Below are 12,064 nucleotides of genomic sequence, written 5' to 3'. Positions count from 1 at the left end.
AGGAGCCAAAGACAAGCACAACAGACCTGTAGTTTGTCAGCTGAGGGGCTATAATTACTGAGAGGAATGAGTGGGCTTGGAGGAGGAATTTCACTGCAGTCCTGTTTTTAGATCTTTAGACATTTCCTTTTTTTTTAATAGCACCTGAAACCTCTTTTTTTTGTTTCCTGTGTTGTAAAACTGCACAGAAATTTGTGGACTGACGTTGAAAAAGTCTTTTGATCCCTGCTGGAAGTTCGAGAGACATATCCCTTAAGGAATGATTTATCGTCAACTGGTCGGCATTTCATTCGCTTTCCTCCACCGTCCTCCTTTTTAGGGAATGCCGTTGAAATAACTTGAGGTCAATGAGTGGCACATGTGTTCTTAGCCTGAATCCCTCTTCCTTCACCTAAACATGTTCAAGTCAGAGGGTACATTGAACCACCTCCTCTCAGATTGTCCATGCAGAGATTAGTCCACCTAAGGACATGTTCCCCAGTGAGTCCAGCTGACCGTAAAGTTCACCTGAGCGAATGCTGTCATGTCTTGTCAGGGTTAACTTCCCCTTTCTGCTCGCTGTGTGACATCATCAAATCTATAACGTCTCGTTTCCTGTTTTGTTGTAACTTTTTGTGTCACTTTACTTTTGCTGGCGTTATTGATGTTTTTGTCTGTTTGTCGCTCTGCTCATGACCCTCAATGCTACCATGTGTAGTGATTGTAGCATGGTAAACAGCTCTGTCCCCCTGGGATGGTCATGTGACCGTGTGTGCGTCTGTGCAGTGTGCACATCTGTGAATGTGTGTGCGTGTGTGTGAGCAGCAGGTTGCTCTCTTGCTCAACCAGCCATGCCGTGTTGACTCTCTGCACACAGAGCTCTCTGGGCAGTAAATAACATGGTGCCTCAGCCAAGGGACCCGGACAGGGCCAAGGAGGAGGGTCAAGACGCCGGCAAGACAGAGAAAATGTCTGCCTCGGGGCTTGGAGATACCAAATCAACAGATAGAAGAGGGGAGAGGCAGGTGGATCTGACAGAGCCGTCCCTCACGCTGAGAGGCTTGGCGGTAGACCTGTCATTGAATGGAGATGTGTTTGATCAAGCACATTCCAAGCAAAACAAGCAAACGTTGTTGCTCATGGGTAGATGGTAGCTCCCAGCACACAAATACACATCGATGAGCAGAAAAGCACATTTGCAGAAAGCATTGCCTTAAAAATATAATTGCAATGATTCTACAAATATATCTGACAAAAGTGTTGACATGAAATAAAAGCAGTTTCCAAAATAAATACATCTTCCTTTGGGTATGTCTGGCCAGTTCTGGTTTATATTACAGGATTCGCTCGAAAATCATGTAAAACTCGTGCTAAATATAGAAATATCAGTGATTATATATTAGACTGCTGCTTTGTTTTGACTGAAGATACAGAACAAGAGCAGATAAAGTGGAAGCATGAACTTATGAGAGAGGAAAAGTAGGCGTAGGTTTTTTTTTATTGGTTTGAAATACACGTGAGAAAAGCCCTTCAAAAAGAGCAACATTAGGTGAGCCTGTTGCTCCAAATGCAGGTATTGAGCCCTAGTGAGCTCCCCGCACACATGCGCACACGACTAGTGAATCTTCATCACGTGTACAATTTAGACTGCCATGCTTCCCATAACCCTGATGACAAAGAGACCGAAGCGGATACTTTCTTCATCCATAGAGATGAACAGATAAGCCACATTCTCAGTGTCAGATTTCCCCTCTTCTTTGCGGTTTTATATGCAGTGTTTGACTCAGACCTGGGCCCTGCTCCAAGATGCAGGTTTACCCGGTTCCCAAGGAATGTTGGCCGAGTAAAACCTGGAAGCCCCTCAAATATACAACATGCAGTACTGTGTTTTATTCATAGCATTTGTTTGATCACTTAAATTTTGGCATATCTCAGACTTGGTGTTAGTGTCTGTCTGCCTCTTGTTGAATTGTCCTTCTTTAACAAACACTTGTCTTTGTGCAGTCTTGTCCAGCCTCCCTTTTCATCATGCCTCCCCACCCTCCTTCCTTTGTTGATCCCGGGGGGGTAGCCAACCTATCTCTCTTATGTAAACTCAGCAGCCTTGCCAGTATGTAGATGCTCGTGTATCCATGCCAAAGATCACCCTGGTGATCTTATGTTAAAGGCAGCTGAAGTGAAAAGTCCCAAAGGTGCTCAGAAGATACTGGGAATCAGCTGTAAATCTGCATCCTGCCCTCCTGCCTTTTCCTTACTCATCTCAACTGTCCACACATCCTCCAACCACACGGCTCTGATAGGCATGATCGTTACTCCTTCTCAGGGTAATGACAGGGAGAGAGACTCGTGTGTGACAGCTCCCCATCAAACTACAAATCAGACCTATTGAGAGGCCCTCCCTTGCCTTGTGGTCCACATGCAACACAAACAGTCCACCCTTTACTTTCTGTGTGTTGTAAATGGGTACAGTTAGGGCTAGGTATCTGCTCTGAAACTTTGCATCAGGTTTAGAACATTGTATACTCCTTCTATTTTTCAGTATTTACAGATTCCTGTTTACTTATTCAGATAATTTATATAAATCCTATTTAGGCAAAGCTCCGTGTATCATTTAATCTATGAGGAATTTGGCTATTTTACTTAAATAAAGAAAAGTTTTTGTAAGAAATATCTTTGAAAGTAAGGTATCTAAAAAGTATCATTTTGGTGTCACATGGTCACTTGTATGTACTTCAAACTATTCAAACTATATCCTGCTGTACGTTCACAATTAAGGTTGTTTCTACAGCGTCACTGCTGTATGCTGCTTCCAAATGGATCTCGTGAGCTTGTCGTTTCGACATGGGATGTTGTGTTCACGGTATGCTTGGTATTCGAGTGGTTAAGTCGTGAGCACACTGCTGCTATGCAACGGCAACATGAACGGCGTCTAGAAGCCACAGAGGCTAACAACTTAGCCAGCTAACAAGCGGGAAACTTAATGCATGAAATGGAAAGGCATAATGACAGAGGGAAAAGATGAGGCTGTCTGGAACATCAACGTTTTCCTCAGACGTGTTATTAAATTGCAAAGAAAAATTCTGTACGACTAAAATTGCTATATATTAACTCACAATCTAACAATAGATAAACTTCTATGGCCTTCGTGAACTTTAAGCATTCAGAAGTTCAAAGGTCATGAATACCACGAGAGGGATGTGTTCACATGGACTCTTCTGGTGAAGCCAGTAAAACCAACCCCATCTGAAGGCAGCAATAGGTTCATCATCCTCTCAAAATATTCCCCACGCCTCACCCCCACACAAGCTTAATTTCTTGGTCGGCTGTGATGTTGTAGTAATTCTTTATTGGTTATCCTTTCAACCTTTGCAGTGTTTTTATCAAAATAACATGTTCAAAAATATCTCTGTGTTGCCTGTGGGGAAAAGATGCACTCTGCCTGACCACCTTTGGTATTGCTCCCTGCAGTATGTTGCTTAAGATACCTTTTTCCTTTCAGCCTAGTTTTGCATTAACCAGTCTGTTAGCTCTGCACCAGTTTCTGTCCTAATGCTATGTTTGACTTACAGTGTAGGTTTGTTTATTTAGAATAATGACCGCAAGGCCTCACTTACAGGTGAGCTCTGTTTGTAGTGTCATGATGTCTTGTAAATACATGACCTCATCTCGGCACACAAAAACATTTTTGTGGAATGACTCTTCTTTATGGCAACGCAAAGGCAGATCTTATCTGTGCGTAGCAAGATATAACAAGGTCCTGCTGTGATGGGTTACCTGAAGGTCCACACACACACACACACACGCGTGCGCACGCGCTGACACTGTCTCGCACCACGGCCGTGTTTACCTGTATCCAGGTATATTGGAACTCCCTCGGTAAATACTGGGAAGGTGTGACGAGAGATGTTTTTCATAGCAGAAGGGCTTCGGTAATGTAGTAACATGTTGATCTGCACAGCTGGTGGCTTTCTCTCAAACTTTCTGGCCATTGTTCAAATATGATCATAGGCAGGAAGTCAAGCTTTCAGTTTCAAAGTCGAAGCTAATGGAAACCAGCAGTGAATGGATTGCGTCAGGCGTAGTAGCCGTTTGTGAACTGCCCATGTGACGTTCATGACCTCAGACTGATGTCTTGGGAGGAATTTCTCCTTTTCATCTGTGAAAACATTGATTTAACAGACAGGTCTGTGTTTTCTTTTTTGTCTGAGTCATGTGTTTTTGTTGTAATATTACCCTTCCAACCCTGCACAAGAATGCGCACCTGCTCCATCCTGCATTTCTAATGACTTCACCGAAGACAAAGATGAAGTCTCTCGTGTATTACCTTAGCACATGATGTGACAGATCAGTGGTGAGTGTCGATGATGAGGCTTTGAGATTTCTTGTGGGCCGTTTCCTTTGCTCCAACACGTTGATATATTTTCCTTGAGCATGCTAATGGCAGTATTCCCTTCAGCTCAGATAAGGACTGGCAAGTGTATATTGCATCATAGTTTGCATGGAATTAAAGTATGATGAAAGTCCAACACCATTTTCAGTCCTGGACCAAATTGCCTTCATTTATTACCTCTGTAGTTAAAGAGTTTCCAACTATTTAAACTAAATTACATTCAGTTTCTTACATTGAATTATTGACATGTGTTTAATTATAGGCATGTTGATATATAAAGATATATAGTTTTGGCCCTAATGAGTTTTCTCTCGTCCCTTTTTTTGAGGCCTTATTTCGGATTGCGTTTCAAGAATTTAGGATAGTAAAAAAGAAAAAAGCAAGCTGGAGTGAATAATTGATATGAGCAGACATGGAAGCGACCTTTAAATTACTAATGAGTTTAGCTTCAAACCTATGACACTGGAGGCCATGACACTCCTGACTCCTCAATGACACGTGCTTGCTTGCATGCAGGAAGTGAGCGCAGCAGTCACACATAAACCTGAAACAAAATAACATAGCCATAAATAACATGTGTTGGTAGATTTAAGACAAAAAAATTTGCCCCTTGTGCACTGTGTAAATTGCACCCTTTAAATTAGTAGGTTCACTTTTACCGTTACATCTTGATTTAGCCCAAAATTAAGCATCACTATTAAGTTTGAGTCAGTCTGCCTGCTGTCTATACTTACACTCATGTAACATATTATTTTGTGCTATATGCTCACTGCATATTTCCCTCCGTCTGTATGAGCACTGTGCATGTATGCACCACTGCACAACCTACTTGAGTGTGTGTATTATCGAGTGCGTGTGCTGTGTATGAGTTTGGCTGGGAACAGAGTGATGTCCTCCTTCCCTGGCGAACACTGCTGAGTCAGTCCGGGAGTATATAATTACACATGGGTGCCCATCAGCCGTGTGAGAGCCTTCTTCCACCGGCTCACCCGACAATACAAACTCCTGCGTTCGCAGGGCTCGGCCTGCAGGCAGCCAAAAAGCCCTCATCCTGAGCCGAGCTCCCGGTGGAGGCCGGCTCCGCCCGGCCCTTCGTAAGCGATGTGCAGTCCTGTATTACCTCTCTCACCATTAGTTGCCGGCTCCGTGGGTGGATCCATGAGTCAGCGCAAACAAATTCCTCCTCTCTAATACACTCACCTCCGCTGGGTTTCCGGGGTTGAAACGAACAAATGAATGACGACTGCCAAGCTGGGTATGCGTAAGTCTTTCACTCGGTGAGATGAATAATGGAGTAGTGTTTTATTGTGGCCAGGGTTGTGTAAACTATTGTGGCCACATGCTAAAGAAAGTGTGCCTTATTGCCTCTCAATGAAATTCAGAAGTCTGGATTTCTGAAGCACAATAATGAAAAACCTGCTGTCTAAATATTTTTAAGGGGTCAAATTTAACAAAGATTCTCTCGATCACACCTTCTGACTTTCCTCCTCTCTTGCGGTTCAGGCCAGGTTACCATCTGTCTGTGCGAATGTTGCTGGTGATTCATGATGACTGGGATTTCACACTAAGTGCTGCTTTACACAGTGTGACTGTAGCGATAGTGACAGCCACAGGTGATGGCCAGACTCTGAATAGCCACGTCAAGGCTACCTTCAGATCTGCAAGAGTAACCGACTTTAACCTTAAAACTGTCATCAATCATCAATTACATGCGCAGCGATTACACAGCCTGTACAACACATGTACGCATGCTGTACGTGAGCTCTGAGTACATTTGTGTAGCTGATCCGGGATTTGAGCTTGCATCTTGTTTGTCTGATTTCGGCAATACTCGCTGTTGGTAACGTTGGCCATATTTGTCCTTGATTTGGAGGCAAAGGTGCCTTCCAGTAATGAACCACTGATGCTCGCGCTCATTGAGATTTCACACTTGGATGAGCCAATCATTATAATGGAGCTGAAGGCTGCAGCGTCAGATCGCTGTATGCAAGTATGACGGCTAAAGCTTATTAGTGCCGTTTCTGATTCCTTTGCGCTGAGTCATTAGCATGTCAATAGAGCAGCGACACGGGCGGACGGGGGACATTTTCAAAAAGCCAGACGGCAACAAGCTTTCGGACTTTGTTCTGAGAAATGATTGCCAAATTAATGTGCAGTGAAAAAGATGCATTATTCATCAGGTGTGTTGAAGCTTCACTGAAGCAGAGAACCGGGCAACCGTTCAGTCTAATTAACACAGCGTATCTGCGGAGCTCGCTGCTGCCTGGCCCTCTACTGTGAGGAGGAAGCATCTCAGTCACCGTTATTAAAAAAAAACAATTTTACACATAAGTCTACATTAATGCATACAAGCAAATGAAATGTGGTTTTGCTAGTACAAACAAAACCACACAACTCCGTTTTTCTTTTGAAAAGCAGAGTTACAGAAGTTTTTCCGCTCATCATAAAGTTGAACACGGTTTACTGTCTTGTTAACACCTGCATCTCAAACGTAATTATCCGGCATGTGAGGTGTGTCTACCGTGGAAAATTATTAATTTTTAATGTTGCCCAATATATTTGTTTCCTTCCAGGACCACTCCCTGCTCCCTGACTGCAGGCGCTTGGAGCTCTGCTGCTAACGAGTTTTGCATGGGACTTGTGGTGTTTTGAAGGATTTAGAAAGCATTACTGTTTTCATGACTGATTTGGCATAATATCTGTTCGGGAAGCAAACATGAGCGATAAATACATGAGGCTGGGCTAGGCCTGTCAGGGTTTTCATGTAATGCAAGGCATCTCCCCAAATATCTTCTGAATGTGCCGGAGGACTCAGTTGGTCCCGGGTTGCGCAGATGTTTTGTGCAGGGATAAGCACAGTGCGATCCTTAAGGCAACTTTTACTTTTGGGAAGACTCCTGATTTCTTTTCTTTTTTTTTTCTTTTCTTCAAAGTTAGACGCTATTGAGTTGAGTAACACTTTATGAAAATTCTCGTGAGTTTGTTTCAGAAAAACAGAGCATGTGCACGAAAAGAGAATGAGAAATATGAAAGTAACTCGGCGGCAACAAGGGAATCTTTCCAAAGCTCTGGGACTGTGGCTGCAAAAGCTTCTTCACTGTTGATGATGATAATGTTGTTTTTCTGACCCAGTTGCTTCCAGCAGCACCTGGATACCTCTGCTCAGATTTAAGCATTCACAGAGGCGTAATCAGTTTAAAACCCTGAAAAGGGTCCACTATATTTGTAGTTATTTTGTGTGTGTGTGTGTGTGTGTGTGTGTGTGTGTGTGTGTGTGTTACAACTCGGTGTGTTTTGGCTCGTGTGCAAGCTGAAATTAGACATTAGAAATGTTTCTGGCTGTGTAAAGAAGAGGTGACTGAAAATACCCATGTGACTCATCCCAAGATTTCCACACAGAACCAGCTCTACTTGCTGAAGCAAAAGGATAATTCACCACCGTTATGAATAGTTATTGTGCTGTTCTCATATTATGGGCATGTCATGGATTTTTCTCTTTGTTTTTGGTCTCATCAGTCTTTGAACACATAAACTGTGCTCACTTGGTTGAGTGAAATCCTGGAAGGTGGATTAAAGAATGCAAAACAGGAGGCAGAGGGAGGGACAAAAGAAAGTATCTGTTTTCCCTCTTATTAGTTTTATCCGTGGTGACATGAGGACACTCCAGAATGGCAGTAAAAGCTGTTCGTGGCAGACGACTCAGCGATGCCAGAGGCCACAAAAGAGGCAACACTGTCTGCTGAGCGTGGAACCAGAACAACAATAGTGTCTCTGCAGTGCAGATGAGACCGAGCTGCTTCGGTGCCAGCGTGCTACTGGCTCTTCGAGCGTTTGTCCCTGCCAACCTGGAGCAGAGTGGCACAGAGGGCGCAGCTTCTCCCAGCACTGTTCATTGTCCTCTAACTAGCCATATCTATCCTATTATGTACATTTAAACCAGCCTGGACCGGGGTCTCATTTTGTCTGCAGATACTGATAGGGATAGCCGTTTGTCTACACTTGTTGTGTTCGTGTATTCATCTGTTGCTGCATATCTGAGGCAGCATGTGATGCACACTCTGCCCTTTACTCCTGCCGTTGTTCCTCTGACTTCTGTTGCTGCACAGATAGCGCAGTAATTGCCCTGAGATGCAAAGACCTCATAAAGATAGCTCTAAATGGCACATCTGCCCGCAAACACACACACACACACACGCTTGTACATGAACGCGTGCATGCCCAACCTTTGACCACTGCACCAGCATGACACACTGTTCTGTGCTTCCTACGCGCCCATACACTCCACGCCCAGTAAGTCTGCTCTTCATGTAGCCTCAGGCACCGAGCAGCGTCAGTACATTAATAACCTCCCAATAGAAATGAACTGTTCAGCTCTTTTCATAAAGAAATTGAGGGTTAAGGGTGTGTCTTTCCAGCTGAATGAATGTGTGTGTGTGTGTGTGTGTGTGTGTGTGTGTGTGTGTGTGTGTGTGTGTGTGTGTAGTTATGTCTGTGCATGCATTTATGGATGTGTAAGAAAATAAAAAAAACATCAAATAGTTGGGGAGTGTCTCCCACTGCATTCTTGTGCAAGCTATATGTTTGTGTTTATTTTCAACAAACTGGTGGGAAATGAAATCATACCACAAAGTGGACATCCAGTAAGAAGGAATATCAAACGTTTGAGCCTCAGGAATCAAGTACTGTCATTTATTTCAAGTCCAAAAAGGCCCATCAATTAGCACCGTTGCTCACACAGGACGAGCCGAAACCTGCCCATGTTTCTGCGGGGCTGCGATGCTAACCACTGCTGCCTTGGGTTGAATTCACAGAGGAGCCGGGAGGCCGTCACTGAAGAGAGACAGACAGGCGCAGACAGGGTGATGAAAGACGCAAAGCGGGTTAGCTGAATGGGTGAGCGATGATGAGAGTCTAGGGAGGGAATGGCACATGGCTCCAATCGCTGCTCTTTTCTCCACCACTCCTTCTCCTTATTTATCTGTCAGCATTTTTTTTTTTTTTTTTTAATATATAATTCTCTGCCTCTCTCATTTGCTCACCGTCTGTCTTCCTCACTGTCTTTCTTTCCTTCCCTTTCATCATGCAGTGTGACTGTTTTCTTTATTCAATCTCGCAGACAAGCTCCTCAAGTGGCTTTCTTTTTTTTCTTTTTTTTTGCGGAATATGAATGTGTTTTTGTCTGAGCTCTGAGCGGGAGATTTTTGATTGCCTCAGTTTGCTGATTTACCTCCAAAGTGATTGTACAATTTCTTGATTCCTTCCTCTGAAGGGACTTGCGACAGGCCAGAGGTCAAGAGTTTCAACAGAAACTGCGTCGGGGGTGGAGGAGGGTGTGTGGGTGGGTGGGGGGAGGGGGGTAAGTGGAGGTGACTGTGGGCTGTTTTTCTCTCTCTTGTCTGGGGTAGAGAGGCAGCGACCTGTGGTTACGTGGTGCGGTCGGGAGATGCGGAGTGTTATAACTTTAGTGGCTTGGATTAGAACGGGCAAGTGTGCACAGTGACTCTGAGCATGCGCAAAGCGATCTGCAGCCCGTGTTTGTCCACACCATCTGCCTGTTGACAAATCTGCACGACACTCGTCCTCTTTTTCGGACAGCGGATGTTTTGGCTGGAAAACTTTTTGCGATAATTCTGCGCATTGTGTCAGCCTTCATCATTGTTGTTGAGAGCCTCTGCTTGTTAATCAGAGACCATATTTCACAAGCAGTGTAAAGGTGCTTCTCCGCCACCTGTATTTCCATGAGAACTGACACAGGACTCTGAGGCTGTGCTCACCGAGACAACGAGGTGGGTCAGGCGGATGTCTGGCTCTCGGTGTTGTCGTGCCTGCGACAAAAAGAATAGACGGCAACCTGAGACTCACGGGCCTGTTTGTTTCCTGTTAGAGCAGATTATCACATTTCACCAGCCAGGAGGTACAAGAGCTAAGCATCATGGGAGAGTGACATTCTTGACTGGGAGATGTTTGTGTTCTCATTTAATGTGATCGTTACGGTACATACAAATCGTGGACCGATGTAGAAATGTTTCAGTTTGGTACTGTCTGCGAGTTTGCTGTAAATTACATCAATTCCGTCCCGAGTCGGCCTCTGTTTCACTGCGCATACAGACATGTATGAATGTCCGGAGTTCAACCTCTCTTTGAGCTTTGTAAACTGTTTCTCACAGGGTTATTCCGGGGCATCAAAATGCTTTCGCTTAGAGGAAAGTTATGTTCAGGTCTATAATGTAGCATTCCACTGCACGAGGCTCGAGGATTACATATTTATTCCTCTTGACCTTTCTTTTTAACAAAATAAAAAAAACTCCCGGTAAAAGTAAATGATTGTCGACTCACTCTGCGACTCAACCAGTTCGGCTTAATTATGTATTGCCACACAGCACACTCCCGTTCCCTCTCAAAGAAAAATATTGACATCTCTGCTGTGTTGAGATTTCTGGTGTTTCATCATGATAAGCACTCCCTTTTTCATATCAAGTTTCTTTCCAGATGAGATCACATCCCTCGGTTCGCCCAAAAAGAATTTCTTCCACATGGGATCTCACCCGTCGCCGCTATCTCCCGCTTGTTTCCTGTGATCTCGTTCCGCGGGTTCAATCTCCGAGCGTTTGCCGTCATCCCCTCCGTACGCGGTGACACGTCGCGCAGTTCTGTGTGATGTTGTTGCCACATCAGATAGGCTTCTGTTGCTCCCCTGCAGAGTTTGTGTTTGGCATCTAAACAGTGGAGAAGTAATGGTGGTGCGGGGCAGCCAACTCAGCAGATCACGAGGTGTGGGGGGTAGGGTGTGTGGGTGTGTGGGTGGTGGAGGGGGGGACGCTTTTGTTAAGAAAAGCAGGAATTCTTCCGGCTGGCAGATGAAGTCAGTGCATTCCTCCAAGGCAGCTCCCTATAGGCAGCCAGTGGAGCACAGCCATGCACTGAACACTGAAAGAAGGGCAAGATAATGGTGGGGCTCAGTACTGAACACCTCCCATTGAGAAGCAGAGAGACAGACAGAAAGAGAACACCATCTGTCTGTGGGTGAAGAGTCGTCTTTTACCCACCTAGGCTACACAATTTCTGTTACTGTGCCAAGTTCTGCAGACAAATCTACCACTGCCTGAGGCGTTTCATTTTTTTTTTTTTTTTTTTATATGCGCCACAGTATTTTATTACCTTGTTTTGAAGTTTAGCGGTAAAAGCACAGACAGAAGGGACGACCGAACGTAATTATAGTTTCTTTAAGATAAACCTGCTGCCCCGACATGTGTCGGGCTACCTGCTGATCTGCTCTGGGAAGTCTGATGAGACCCAGTTCTGGTCCTCCTGAGGCCGGTCAAACTGAACACACACGTGTTCTATCTCTTCCTGCTATGTTTCTGTGTATTTCTACTCCCACAAACACCCTCTCCCAAACATAGGCACACTTGAGTTGCTCCACTTTCCCTGTCGGTTCCCCTCGGCAATAAGCTATCATAACGGCTTTGAAGGAGGGCAGCAGAGCGTTTAATTGGGTTACAGATTGGCATTTATGCTCCCAGGTCCACAAGATACTGTCGGGGCTCTTAACTAACCGCTAAGAACTTAACAAAACGCTACAATGCTCTGCCCGTCGGCTGCCGGGCTTGAAATTTACAATTCAATCATGGCCTAACTCGGCACAGCACATTTTTGACGTCAGCACTGATATTTCCACAAAATGAGGAGCAAATA

The 12,064-nt window shown here is 44.6% G+C and overlaps 1 protein-coding gene across 4 annotated transcripts in view; it reads left to right on the top strand.

The window, feature by feature from the left end:
- The window catches only part of rassf7a (Ras association domain family member 7a), a 35,939-nt gene that overhangs the window by 17,185 nt on the left and 6,690 nt on the right, over window positions 1-12,064 (top strand). The window lies entirely within an intron of this gene.

This window comes from Embiotoca jacksoni, unplaced genomic scaffold (genome assembly GCF_022577435.1).
Source record: "Embiotoca jacksoni isolate LCO1_2020_lvr unplaced genomic scaffold, fEmbJac1.0.p SCAF_3, whole genome shotgun sequence".
In the NCBI taxonomy this organism is placed as follows: domain Eukaryota; kingdom Metazoa; phylum Chordata; class Actinopteri; family Embiotocidae; genus Embiotoca; species Embiotoca jacksoni.
The sequence above is the reverse complement of the archived record's forward strand: the minus strand, read 5'-3'. Positions and strand labels throughout refer to the sequence as shown.